The sequence below is a fragment of the Heptranchias perlo genome, chromosome 17, assembly GCF_035084215.1.
Source record: "Heptranchias perlo isolate sHepPer1 chromosome 17, sHepPer1.hap1, whole genome shotgun sequence".
Lineage (NCBI taxonomy): Eukaryota > Metazoa > Chordata > Chondrichthyes > Hexanchiformes > Hexanchidae > Heptranchias > Heptranchias perlo.
In genome coordinates this window covers 11,311,141-11,326,108 of record NC_090341.1, presented here as the reverse complement: position 1 = coordinate 11,326,108, position 14,968 = coordinate 11,311,141, and the positions used below count along the sequence as shown (strand labels likewise).

Here is a 14,968-nt window from a genome sequence, read left to right as displayed (position 1 = left end):
CCCAGGGTCATAAGTGAGAAATATCCACAAGATATGAGAGAGTGGCCAACACCTAAGGAAATGAGCCCCAGGATGAATCAGCATCTTTGGGAGATGAGAGAGAAAATTGAGAGGAGAGAGAGGGAGAGGCTTAAAAAAAAATTACCAAAAATTTAATGTCCTGCAACACTTCATCATGACAGAGGGAGTGTTAAATCAGAATCAGGAGTATATTGATGAAATATTCAGTTACTTTACCTTAAGAGTGCACCAGATATCAGAATACCAATATGAACAGGGGAGTGTGACTAATTGGATAGCTCTTTCAAAGAGCCGGCAGAGGCAAGATGGGCCGAATGGCCTCCTTCTGTGCTGTATCATTCTATAACACAGGAGCAAGAGGTCAGCCAAGGACAAGGGTGGACAAATGGTCAGCCTAGGTCAGTAAATGCTTACAGTGCTTATAAAATGTACTCATAAAAAGTCTTATGATTTACTGTAGTCAATACTAATCCGTAGTTTAGTTTTAGCCCAGGACTGGCGTGCTGCATCTGCTGCTCAGTTTGTTGTTTTATCCCATGCTGCTGGTGGAGGTCGTGGGCCTTTCGGCTTTGGAACACGTCCATTAAATTCTGCAAAAGAATTGAAAAAAATAAACAAACATATCTATTTTTAAAAATATTATTCTGTGATTCAGATACAGATTTTCTTGCATCAAAGTTCTTCCCTCCGCCCGCCCTCCGCAGGGCGCATGCTAAGGTATGGCACCATGGCTAACTAAACCCAAGTGACCCTTCTCCATATGGCAGCCTATTCAGCAATGAACAACATGAAAGCTGAGCTTAATTTTGCTCTGACCCTACCTCCAAACAAGAACACGTTGCAGCAGGGGATCCATAAATAATTATCAGGAGCTGGCACTTTGGCCGACTTCATCCTCTCTTTGGCCCCAGGCTAATTGTAGCACCCCCACTGCTGCCCTAGCAGAGTTCAGTTAAGAGTACAACCCAGCAATCAGATTTGGATGAAAAAATGAAAAGATTTACTTTCTTAACTGTTAAATTAAAAAATAAAAAGCATAATTTGCTTCCAAGGCCATTTTTAACTGCGTGTTGGAAACAGTTTACAGTTTCAAACTAGATAGAAAGTAAATTGAGGCGTAAATGCAGCAATATGGCCCTGAATCCTGCACTTTAATGTTCCGAAGTGGCTTGCCTTGTAACTTTAATTCATTGAAAATACTGCAGTGGGATATTACACAATTTCCATTTTTAAAAAAAAATCACAAATTTGAAATGAAAGCAGATAAGGCTGGAAACACAGCACATTAAGTCAGCATCTGTCGAGAGAACTGAAAGTCAATATTTCAGGTTCATATCCTTCTTCAGAACTGAAAAATAAGAGATGAGCAAGCTTCATAAATAGAATCAAGATTGGGAAAGAAAGAAGATAGATTTGCATTTATATAATGCCTTTCACAACATCAGGAAGTCCCAAAGCGCTTCACAACCAATTAAGTACTTTTGAAGTGTAGTCACTGTTGTAATTTAGGAAATGTGGCAGCCAATTTGCGCACAGCAAGATCCCACAAACAGCAACATGATAATGACCAAATAATTTTTTTCTTAAAGTGATGTTGGTTGAGGGATAAATATTGTCCAGGAAACTGGGGAAAACTCCCCTGCTCTTCTTCGAATAGTGCCATGGGATCTTTTAGGTCCACCCGAGAGGGCAGACAGGGGCCTCGATTCAACGACTCATTTGAAAGATGGCACCTCCGACAGTGCAGCACTCTCTCAGTATTGGCACTGGAGTGTCAGTCTGGATTTCCCGAGGAGGGAAAAAAACAGACAAACACAGAGAGGAAGTAGCAGTGGAATAAATTGTTGGATGATGCAACAGATCATCTCAGTCATGGAAAGAAGAATTAAAGAAACAGAGGAATAGCTCGGGCAGTGGGAGGTCAAAGGAAAAGGTGAGGGAATAGGAGGGATGGAAAACAGAAAACCTGGGCATAAGGTTTCAAATTGAAACAGAAGATGCTGGTGAAGTACAGAGGGGTCCACCAGCTCTGGAAAGAGAAAGGACAGGTCAGCAAGGAGAGTGTAGACTCCCCTACCCCCCCCCCCCCCACTGGGGGGGGGGTAGGGGAGTCTACACTCTCCTTGCTGCCCCCTCCCTGTTGACCTGTGACACCTTAAGTGATACTCAGTTACATAGCAAGTTGTTATGATCTGGAATGCATTGCCTGAAAGGGTGGTGGAAACAGATTCAATCATAACTTTCAAAAGGGAACTGGATAAATACTTGAAGGGGAAAAATGTGCAGGGCTATCGGGGAAAGGGCAGGGGAGTGGCACTCATTGGATAGCTCTTTCAAAGAACCGGCACAGGCACGATAGGTCGAATGGCCTCCTTCTGTGATTTTTCTATGATAGCACAGATTACAACCGTCCTGCTCTGAGGACAGGATCAAGCTCAGCTGTGAGACCCTCACATGATCTAATAGCCTGCTTTCATGCTTAATTTAGGCTTCCACATGAAGAATAGCAACTTGGGTGAGGTCCTGAAGGTGCCTGGTACCCATGGAACCACCCCCCACCCCTCCCAGTCTGAGTCAGTGCCATCAGTGCAAATGGGAGAACTTTAAAAAGAGTAACAAATGTCTCAATACTTGCCAGCAGGTTTCCTTCTGCCCTGTAGCAGCTGATTGAGTGTCTGGAAAAGAAACAGTGCAAAAAATGTTAAAAGCTTTTATTTCTGAGACAGGCCTAATTCTAAGGTCCAATTTTCTTTGGATTGCTGAGAGCTACATTTTTACGGTGTGAGCCAAAGGCAGTTAAGCAGATCTCCAAGTATCAAATTACATCCATCACATACACATACGCGTTGTTTGTCCAAGTTGCCCATCTGCATATTTCAAGTTTGATTGCCTCTGGCACAAAGTGAGATCCTGCATTTTGATCAGGTAGATTGAATGGGGAGAATGCCTCACTTATATCTTCCTGTCTCATGGGCCAGTGCCATTCTACCTTGGTCTGTACAACTGAAAGATTCTCCCACATAGCGAGTTCCCAATCTCGGGCAGAATGAGGAGGCCATGAAGGGAAGGAGGGAATCACCCACAGCCATTGGCTTGAGCTTGAAAAAGGATCGGTATTGATGGAGGCCTTGGAGCACATTGCCTCTCAATTGGGTGCAATGCCGGGATTTGGGGAAGGGGGCAGAATATAAAGAGGAGGAAAATATATTTTACAATAATTTAAAAGAGTGTACTGCATGGTGTGGTACCAGAGCAAACCTCGAACCAGCCAATGGTGGAGGCTCTGACCTTAAGTGATTTTGGGCTGGGGGAAATGTGTAGATGTCAGTTGAAGACAAAATTGGGCTTAATATGTTGTACCTCACAGTTGCAGAGTCTACTGACACTGACTGTCCAGTTTAACACACGAAGAAGGATAACTTGTCCGAAAAGCTGCAGACAAAGAAACAAAGACTTGCATTTATATAGCACCTTTCACGACCTCAGGACATCCCAAAGCACTTTACAACCAGTGAAGTACTTTTGAAATGTAGTCACTGTTGTAATGTAGGCAGTCAATTTGCACACAGCAAGGTCCCACAAACAGCAATGTGATGATGACCAGATAATCCATTTTAGTGATGTTGGTTGAGGGATAAATATTGGCCAGGACACCAGGAGAACTCCCCTGCATTCTTCGAATAGTGCCATGGGATCTTTTATGCCCACCTGAGAGGGCAGACGGTCTATTGTGTCATCCAAAAAACGGTACCTCCGACAGTGCAGCGCGCCCTCGGTACTGCACTGAAGTGTCAGCCTAGATTTTGTGCTCAAGTCTCTAGGGTGGGACTTGAACCCACAACCTTCTGACAGAATCAAGAGTGCTACCAACTAAGCCAAGGCCGACACCTTAGCAATTACCACCTCAGGCATCCATTGAGTGCACACCAGCAGACGAGTCAGAAGAGGAATTCAAGGGGGAGAAAATCTGCTGGAAATTAGGGGGGGGGGGGAAAAAAAAATCCCACAAATTTAAAAGGTCATATTTATTTTAAGAGCCTGGAGACAGAATCTGCTCCGTACCGCACTGGGAAGCATAGGACAAACAGGGCAAGTATCCATTACATTTGTGGTGAAATTGGAGGAAGATGAGAGAGACTCACAAATCTAAAACTGTGCATGGACGTTCTTTTCATTTCCTCTCCATCGATTGAATTTGAAATGTATCTTGACCTTGGGAGACCTGGAGGAAAGAGGATTCAAAAGCTCCAGTAAATGAGGGTGCATCATGGTTCATGGTCGAGAGAGAACAGGATAGCAGCTTGTGTCTATTGTAAGAGCAGGAGTGTAATGTATTGTGCAGTGACTGAAGCCTGACTCTAGGTTTAGGACTGATCCTTCCCACCTGAGATTTGACAATGTTGAACGGTAATATTTATTAATTCATGATATTTTAAAATTTTCTTTTAGTTAATTTTCTATTTTCTCCACTCTCCCCCATGAAGGTATCCCACAGTATTCACTGGCAAAGAAGAAAAACTTGAGATGTAGGCATGTGACTGCTATCAGGAAGGTGCATGATAGCAGTTTTGGGTGATTGACTTTCCAAACTTTCCTCCTTGCTGAGGGGAAAGACCTGTTGCCCATTTGTCATCTCTTCATGATCACATCACTGAGGATGCCAAGGCCCCCTTTTCTCCCATTCTCCTGTAACAGAACAAGATCTATCTGATTTCAAGTTGAAAGAATTTCTATACTGTGATCTAAGTAGACTGAAGAGTGGGCAAGCTGTATTACCAGCATGGGATCCTCTTTGTCTGATTCCCCACTCTGTGCTGCACCAAGGCGATCCAACATGCCAAGGCACAAGAACAGAAAAATCCGCCCCTTTTGTGTCTCTAAAGTCTGGCTCGAAGTACAGCTGTGTATCCAGAGGTCATCCAGGCAGGAAATAAATAATAACATGCATTTATGTAGCACCTTTGATGTAGAAAAATGTCCCAAGACACTTCACAGATGTGTAATCAGACAAAAAATGGATGCTGAGTCAAACAAGGAGATATTAAAAAAAGGTAACCCAAAGCTTGGTCAAAGAGTTGGGTTTTAAGGAGGGGGTCTTGAAGGAAGTATGAGAGGTGAGGGCAGGGGGGGATTTCCAGAGTGTGGGGCCTAGACAGCTGAAAGAGCAACTGCAAATGGTGTGGAAAAGGTAGTGGGGGATGCACAAGAGGCCAGAGTCAGAGAAATGGAGTGTTCTCGGTGGAGGGGGGGGGGGGGGTGGAGGGGGGCGTTGTAGGGCTGGAGGAGGTTGCAGAGATAGGGAAGGGATGAAGCCTTGAAGGGATTTAAACACAAGGACGAGAATCTTAAATTAGAGGTGTTGGGGGACTGGGAGCCAACGTAGATCAACAAGGACAGGAGTGTTGGGTGAGCGGGACATGGTGCAGGATAGGATATGGGCAATAGAGTTTTAGATGAGCAGAGGTTTACAGAGCATGGAAGAAGGGAGCTTGGTCAGGAGAGCATTGGAATAGTCGAGTCTGGAGGTGACAAAGACAATGATGAGAGTTTCAGCAGTGGATAGATTGAGGCAGGGCAGAGGCGGGTGAGGTTATGGAGGTGGAAGTGTGATGTCTTTGTGATGGAGAGGATATTGGGTTGGAAGCTCAACTTTTGGTCCAATAGGACACTGAGATTGCTAACAGTCTGGTTCAGGCTGAGACAGTGGTCAGGGAGGAGGATGAAATCAATGGCAAGGGATTGGATTTAGTGGCGAGGGCTGAAGTCAATGGTTTCAGTCTTCCCAGTGTTTAACTGGAGAAACTTGTGGATCATTCAAGATTGCATGACAGACACGTGGTCTGACAACACAGAGGTAGTGGAAGGGTTAAGAGAGGTGGTGGAGCAGTAGAGTTGAGTGTTGCTAGTGTACATGTGGAAGCTGATGCCATATCTTCGGATGATGTTACCAAAAGGAAGCGTGTAGATGAAGAAGAGGAGATGGCCCAAGGATAGATCCAAAGGTAATGGTGCGTGGAGGGAAAAGATGCTCTGGCTATTATTTGATAGGTAAGAATGGAACCAAGTGAGGGCAGTCCCACTGAGCTGGACAATGAGGAGAGGCACTGGAGGATGGTGTGGTCAACCCATGTCAAAGGCTTTAAAGGAGGATGAGGAGGGAAAATGCACCATGGACACAGTCACACAGGATGTCATTTGTGACCTTGGTCAGGGCCGTTTCAGTATTGTGTCAGGGGTGAAAATCTGATTGGAGAGATTCAAACATGGAGTTGTGGGAAAAATGGGCATATATTGGGAGGTGATAATACGTTCAAGGACTTTGGAAACAGTGAGGTTGGAGATGGTGCTGTAGTTTGCAATGGCAGAGGGATTGATGGTGGGTATTTAAGTGGGGAGGGGCTGATGGTTTTGAAAGGGAAGGGGACAGACAGTAGCTGAGGAGAGGGAACATTTACAATGTCAGCTAATATAGAAGCTAGAAGGGAAGTTTGGTGGTCAGCAGTTTAATGGGGATGGGGTTAAAAATGTCAAGCTGCTGGCAATTGCTTCAGTTCACTGGGATCAACCATACTTGCAGGTCTGTTACAAGTTTAGGATCTTGCCTGCCTTAGAGTACAGCACTGCTCGTCACTTCTGTAGGCATTCTGAGCATCTTACATTTAGCGGTGTGCCTATACTGCCTGACTGACTGCTTGCGTCTTTGTCTCTGTTTCTTTTATCTCCCTGTGTTCACAACCTAAGGGGTCTGCCTACACAAGATAACCACTGCTAAACACCCAGGACCTGTGAACTCCCAATTCAATGAGTGTGAGGTGTTTATCGATTGCCAACACAGGCTAACAAATTGCTCATCATTTATAGTCTTTGAGGAAACAATCTCAAAACCAAGTTCATTAACATTTTAACCACCTTTCACTGTAGTGCCTTGTTTCATGTGCATCAATACACTTTGCTTTGAATGAATTTTTATAAATATATAATAGTGCCTCTTTCCCAGCTTCTTTCAGTATGCACGGATGTAATCCATCCGGATCAGGGGTTTTATCCCCTCTAAGTTTAACTAGTTTATCAATTATCTCCCTCCTTTCTATCTTAAATGTATTGATATCTTTTTTGATCTCTTCTTCTAATGTTATGTCCACACCGTTAGTCTCCCTGGTAAATACCGAGGCAAAGTAATTATTCAATATTTCTGCCATTTTGATGTCATTACCTGTGAGGTTATCTAAGTGGCCCTATCCCTATTCTGGTTTTCTTTTTGTTATTTATATGTCTGTAGAATACTATTTTTGTTTATATTCCTCGATAATATAATTTCGTAGTGTTCCCCTTTGCCTTCCTAATTGTTTTTTCTTACTTTTTTCTTAAATTCTTCATTTTTAAAAATTATTCGTTCATGGGATGTGGACGTCACTGGCGAGGCCGACATTTATTGCCCATCCCTAATTGCCCTTGAGAAGGTGGTGGTGAGCCGCCGCCTTCTTGAACCACTGCAGCCCGTGTGGTGAACGTTCCCCCACAGTGCTGTTAGGAAGGGAGTTCCAGGATTTTGACCCAGCGACGATGAAGGAACGGCGATATATTTCCAAGTCGGGATGGTGTGTGACTTGGAGGGGAACGTGCAGGTGGTGTTGTTCCCATGTACCTGCTGCTCTTGTCCTTCTAGGTGGTAGAGGTCGCGGGTTTGGGAGGTGCTGTCGAAGAAGCCTTGGCGAGTTGCTGCAGTGCATCCTGTGGATGGTACACACTGCAGCTACAGTGCGCCGGTGGTGAAGGGAGTGAATGTTTAGGGTGGTGGATGGGGTGCCAATCAAGTGGGCTGCTTTGTCCTGGATGGTGTCGAGCTTCTTGAGTGTTGTTGGAGCTTCACTCATCCAGGCAAGTGGAGAGTATTCCATCACACTCCTGACTTGTGCCTTGTAGATGGTGGAAAGGCTTTGGGGAGTCAGGAGGTGAGTCACTCGCCGCAGAATACCCAGCCTCTGACCTGCTCTCGTAGCCACAGTATTTATATGGCTGGTCCAGTTAAGTTTCTGGTCAATGGTGACCCCCAGGATGTTGATGGTGGGGGATTCGGTGATGGTAATGCTGTTGAATATCAAGGGGAGGTGGTTAGACTCTTTTTTGTTGGAGATGGTCATTGCCTGGCACTTGTCTGTCGCGAATGTTACTTGCCACTTATGAGCCCATGCCCGGATGTTGTCCAGGTCTTGCTGCATGCGGGCTCGGACTGCTTCATTATTTGAGGGGTTGCGAATGGAACTGAACACTCTGTAATCATCAGCGAACATCCCCATTTCTGACCTTATGATGGAGGGAAGGTCATTGATGAAGCAGCTGAAGATGGTTGGGCCTAGGACACTGCCCTGAGGAACTCTTGCAGCAATGCCCTGGGGCTGAGATGATTGGCCTCCAACAACCACTACCATCTTCCTTTGTGCCAGGTATGACTCCAGTCACTGGTGAGTTTTCCCCCTGATTCCCATTGACTTTAATTTTACTAGGGCTTATTGGTGCCATACTCTGTAAAATGCTGCCTTGATGTCAAGGTCAGTCACTCTCACCTCACCTCTGGAATTCAGCTCTTTTGTCCATGTTTGGACCAAGCCGGAATGAGGTCTGGAGCTGAGTGGATCTGGCAGAACCCAAACTGAGCATCAGTGAGCAGGTTATTGGTGAGTAAGTGCCGCTTGATAGCACTGTCGACGACACCTTCCATCACTTTGCTGATGATCGAGAGTAGACTGATGGGGCGGTAATTGGCCGGATTGGATTTGTCCTGCTTTTTGTGGACAGGATATACCTGGGCAATTTTCCACATTGTCGGGTAGATGCCAGTGTTATAGCTGTACTGGAACAGCTTGGCTAGAGGCGCAGCTAGTTCTGGAGCACAAGTCTTCAGCACTACAGCCGGGATGTTGTCGGGGCCCATAGCCTTTGCTGCATCCAGTGCACTCAGCCATTTCTTGATATCACATGGAGTGAATTGAATTGGCTGAAGACTGGCTTCTGTGATGGTAGGGATATCGGGAGGAGGCCGAGATGGATCATCCACTCGGCACTTCTGGCTGAAGATAGTTGCAAACGCTTCAGCCTTGTCTTTTGCACTCACGTGCTGGACTCCGCCATCGTTGAGGATGGGGATGTTTGCAGAGCTTCCTCCTCCCGTTAGTTGCTTAATTGTCCACCACCATTCACGACTGGATGTGGCAGGACTGCAGAGCTTTGATCTGATCCGTTGGTTGTGGAATCGCTTAGCTCTGTCTATAGCATGTCGCTTCCACTGTTTAGCATGCACGTAGTCCTGAGTTGTAGCTTCACCAGGTTGGCACCTCATTTTTTGGTATGCCTGGTGCTGCTCCTGGCTTGCTCTGCTACATTCCTCATTGAACCAGGGTTGATCCCCTGGCTTGTTGGTAATGGTAGAGTGAGGAATATGCCGGGCTATGAGGTTACAGATTGTGCTGGAATACAATTCTGCTGCTGCTGATGGCCCACAGCGCCTCATGGATGCCCAGTTTTGAGCTGCTAGATCTGTTCTGAATCTATCCCATTTAGAACGGTGGTAGTGCCACACAACACGTTGGATGGTGTCCTCAGTGCAAAGACGGGACTTCGTCTCCACGAGGACTGTGCGGTGGTCACTCCTACCAACACTGTCATGGACAGATGCATTTGCGACAGGTAGATTGGTGAGGACGAGGTCAAGTAAGTTTTTCCCTCGCGTTGGTTCGCTCACCACCTGCCGCAGGCCCAGTCTAGCAGCTGTGTCCTTCAGGACTCGGCCAGCTCGGTCAGTAGTGGTGCTACCGAGCCACTCCTGGTGATGGACATTGAAGTCCCCCAACCAGAGTACATTTTGTGTCCTTGCTACCCTCAGTGCTTCCTCCAAGTGGTGTTCAACATGGAGGAGGACTGATTCATCAGCTGAGGGAGGGCGGTCGGTGGTAATCAGCAGGAGGTTTCCTTGCCCATGTTTGACCTGATGCCATGAGATTTCATGGGGTCCAGAGTCAATGTTGAGGACTCCCAGGGCCACTCCCTCCTGACTGTATATCACTGTACTGCCACCTCTGGTGGATCTGTCCTGCTGGTAGGACAGGACATAACCAGGGCTGGTGATGGAAGAGTCTGGGACGTTGGCTGAAAGGTATGATTCTATGAGTATGGCTATGTCTGTGGGACAGCTCTCCCAATTTTGGCACAAGTCCCCAGATGTTAGTGAGGAGGACTTTGCAGGGTCGACTGGGTTTGGTTTGCCTTTGTCGTGTCCGGTGCCTCGTGGTCCGATGCCGGGTGGTCCGTCCGGTTTTATTCTTATTATGACTTCTTTTAGTGGGATTTTACAACTGAGTGGCTTGCTAGGCCATTTCAGAGGGCAATTAAGAATCAACCACATTGCTGTGGGTCTGGAGTCACATGTAGGCCAGACCGGGTAAGGACGGCAGGTTTCCTTCCCTAAAGGACATTAGTGAACCAGATGGGTTTTTACGACAATCCGGTAGTTCCATGGCCACGATTACTGGTACTAGTATTTTAATTCCAGATTTTATTTAATTATTCCCTTTTGCCATCCTCTCCCTTATTATCTATGTAATTAGAATGTGCTTTTTTCTTTAGTTTCAATTTTGCCCTTATCTCTCTATTTATCTCTGGTCTTTCATTATTGGCTAGTTTGTTCTTGTTTTTTAGCGGAATATATTTCTCCTGAACTCTATTGATCAGTATTTTAAATATTTCCCACTGCTGTTCTATCTCTTTGTTTGCCAATATTTTTTTCCAGTTTTTCTTCCCTAGTTCCATTCTCATTCCCTCAAAATCAGCTTTTTTCCAATCTACTACTTTGGACCTCGTTTTACATATATCTTTCTCAATCTTTATTTTAAACGGTATTATATTTTGATCTCTATTGCCTCGATGTTCCCCTACGTTTACTTCTCTTATCTGCTCTGGTTCGTTTCCCATTATTAGATCTAGCAGTGATTCCTCTCTTGGGTTTACATAGAATTACATAAAATTTACAGCACAGAAACAGGCCATTCAGCTCAACTGGTCTGTGCCAGTGTTTATGTTCCACACGAGCCTCCTCCCACCCTACCTTAACTCTATCAGTAAATCCTCGATTCCTTTCTCCCTCATGTACTTATCTAGCTTCCCATTAAATGCAGCTTCTTATGTACTGGGTATGAAAGGAGTCCTGTACACACTGTATAAACTCCGTTCCCTTTCCCTACCAGTTCATTTGGGGATAGTTGAAATCTCCCATGATTATTCTTCTATGTCTTTTACTCATTTCAACAATTTCTTTACATATTTCTTCCTCCACTTCCCTTCCACTATTAGGTAGTCTGTAGAATACCCCTATTATTGTGATCAATCCCTTCTTATCCTTTAGCTCAATCGATATAGGGATAATAATAATTACTGTAAACACGAAAAACTGTTCTCAAATCCTTACTTGATGGATGAGATTTGTCCATAATCTGTGGCAGTTGTGTTCTTCCCGGTGTAGCGACAACATTACAAGTGGGGTTCTTCTTTAGTAAGCTGATGTCTTTTGGAGATTTGTACAGTTGACTGGTGGCAGCAGGATTTTCTTTCCATGGGTTGTGCTTTACACTTTTGATGTACGTCTGTACGTTTAAGTTGATTGGTTCTTCTTCACTTGTGCTCCCAGTACCGGCATTGCTCTTTGCCTCAGGGTGTGATACATGTCCAAAAATAGGATTGTCAGACATGGTTTGATTGTCAGACATGGTTTGATTGTCAGACTTTTGATCATTGATGGCTGTTACCTCACGCTCTTCTGGTTGTCACTTGGCTTCTATAAAATCTGTGACAAATGGATATTTATAAGTTATATTCCGTTTTTCTCTCCGTTAACCCCCTCAATTCTCCCCAAAGCATTTCCCAGTAGAAAGTTTCAAACAGGTGGAGTGCTCCCAGACCTCTGCCAATGTTATTCTGTAACTGAACATCAGGATGTGCTCAATATACCCTCCAATTTTTCATCTTTGAGGAAGAGGTGCTCAAAAACATTTCCTGATAACATACAACAACAGCAACTTGCATTTATATAGCACTTTTAAAATACTAAAATTCCCAAGGCACTTCACAGGAGTGTTATCAAACGTTATCAAAGTTTGACATCGAGCCACATAAAGAGATATTAGGACAGATAATCAAAAGCTTGGTCAAAGTGCTAGATTTTAAGGAGCGTCTTAAAGGAGGAGAGAGAGATGGAGAAGTTTAGGGAGGGTATTCCAGAGCTTAGGTCCTAGGCAGCTGAAGGCACGGCCGCTAATGGTGGATGCGCAAGAGGTCAGAATTGGAGGAGCGCAGAGATCTCGGAGGGTTGTAGGAGGTTACAGAGATAGAGATCGGCGAGGCCATGGAGGGATTTGAAAACAAGAATGTGAATTTTAATATTGAGGCGTTGCCGGACTGGGAGCCAATGTAGGTCAGCGAGCACAGGAGTGATGGGTGAACGGGACTTGGTGTGAGTTAGGATACGGGCAGCAGAGTTTTTGATGAGCTCAATTTTACGGAGGGTGCAAGATGGGAGGCTGGTCAGGAGAGCATTGGATTAATCGAGTCTAGAGGTAACAAAAGCATGGATGAGGGTTTCAGCAGGGGCGGAGTGTCAATATAGGGAACCTATCCAGTAGAGAATCATAGTTGCAAACCTACATTCTAGCTGCCATATCGCACCCTGACATTTCTTGAATTTATTATGGCTGATCCCTACGACTTATCTTGATAAGTGAGGAGAACAATGGTATGGTGCAATGAGATAAGCCACACCACTGTATCTGACCTAATTTCTAAACTTGTAACACCGCCTGTTAACTGGCACAGGCAGGAGCCTGGAAGAGAGCTGCCCGCTATCTTGCCCAGAGAGGCAACATGACAAAGGGGAAGCCTTAAAAATAACTTAAGGAAAAGAAATAACAATAACAAGAATTAAAAAAAGAAAAATTAACAAATAATACAAAAGCAACTCGTCCTCCCTTCACACAGGCTCAGACTGAATTTCTACAACACTTCCAGTATCTAAACGTAACAGTTCTTACCAAAATGTTTTCTTTTCAAAAGTTGACAGTAATCCATAGGTTCTTTATGGCATCATGTAGCATTAATTTGATGATTTCTCATTGCAGTCTTCTTTACTGTGTTCTCTGGCTCCTATTTTCATTTGTTTGTGTTTTATTCTAAATATTAGTGACGCCCATGATAAATGCAAATAAACTCCTTGGCTGCAACAATAGAACTATTATTCAGAACAACATGACATGACCCAGCGAGCCAAGCACAGAGCATTAATAAAAGCAATGTATAGTCATTAAACACAGAATAATGGATCTTGGGGAGTGAGTTGTAGGCTCCAGTTTAATTAAGGTTTACACATAAAAGAGTAGGTTCCAGGAACGATTACAAGGCTGTATTCTAATTGAGGGGTTCAGGTGGTTCAGAGCTGGAAGGTAAAAGCTCCCTCAAACCAGTTCGGATTGATCTGCACCTCCATCATCTTGATTCTCTCCCACTTTTGTGTATGTAAAAACAATGAGTACACATACAAATCATGGCTATGCTGTGACGTGAAGTGCTTAATAAATGCAAGTTCTTCCTGTCTCAGGACATGGTTTGATACAGAATATGTGGCTATAATACACAATTTTTGACTGGGATCATCACTGGCGGAAGGTGGAGCGAGTGGGTGGGATGAGGCCGCCGATACGCCAATATTGTGAAGAGTGCTGGGGTGCGTCTCCTAAGTAGGCAGCCCTGGGGTAAATCTGGTTGTGGAAGCTTGTTTCCACTTAGGTATTTTTCCTCTCTCTCTCTCTGCTATCTGGCACAGTGAAGCAAAAGAGACAGGGTATCATTTTTGTAATACAGCATTTCAATAAATATTTATTCCGGAAATCTTAAAAAAATACACTCAACAATCCCACCCGGTAACACCAGCAAACGTTCAATGAACATCAGCAATACACTATCAGACAAACCCACTCCTCATCACACCCAACTACCCTCTGTGCCATCACAATACAGTTAAAAACACCCAATATACACCAACAATGCCCTCTGAGGCCTCAAAATTGCAGCCGCCTCTTCATCGCCGGTATGGGTAGCCGACTGGATTCTCCGCCAGTCGGTCCCCTAAAAGTCAAAATCAACCCCGTTGAGTGGGGGGAAAAGCCCAAGTGAAAGTTGGGGGGGGATTTTATTTCCAAGAAAAACAAAACACTAAAGGGTAATATTTTCACTTGTGTGCTTCCAATGTAGTCTTGCCTGCTGCGACTGTGTATTGAGAAATTGCAAGGACACAGCCTGTGATCTTCAAACCGTTAATGTTTCTGAATAAAAAATTGTGGGCTGCCCTGTATGTAATTTCCTGGTATGTACTGCCAGTAGGTAAGCCTCTGCACTGGGTGCACTGCATGCAGAAAATTTACCCTCAAGTCGGATGGCAAATCACCACCTGTTATCTGACTAATGTCCTATATGTGCCATTTAATACATTCTCATGAATTCCTGCCTGCTTAATGTAGTTGGTGGGTTACCTAATGTTTTCAAATTGCAGCTACAGGACTTTATGGTCATGTGATAGCTAAGAGTATGGACATTAAAACTAGCAGACGCTTGGCCTGGCTTAAAGTGTCAGTAATATAGGCTATCCGCTGGCCCGTGGAATGATAGGAACAGGAGGAGGCCATTCAGCTCCTTGGGCCTGCTGCCCCATTCAATTATATCATGGCTGATTTGCATCTCAACTCCATTTACCCACCTTTGCACCATATCCCATGACTAACAAAAAAAAAATCTATCTATTGTCAGTCTTAAAAGCTCCAAATGACCCAGCAACCATAGTCTTTTGGGGTGGGAAGAGTGTTTCAAATTTCTACTACTCTTTGTGTAGAAAAAGTGCTTCCTGATTTCACTC

The 14,968-nt window shown here is 44.6% G+C and overlaps 1 long non-coding RNA gene across 1 annotated transcript in view; it reads right to left on the bottom strand.

Annotated features, from left to right (window-relative positions):
• Nucleotides 1–13,374: 13,374 nt before the first annotated feature.
• LOC137334050 (uncharacterized) overlaps nucleotides 13,375–14,968 on the bottom strand; it is a 38,126-nt gene continuing 36,532 nt past the window's right edge. The window contains exon 6 of the long non-coding RNA XR_010966048.1: nucleotides 13,375–13,873. This is a non-coding gene — a long non-coding RNA (uncharacterized lncRNA). The remainder of the gene's footprint in view (nucleotides 13,874–14,968) is intronic.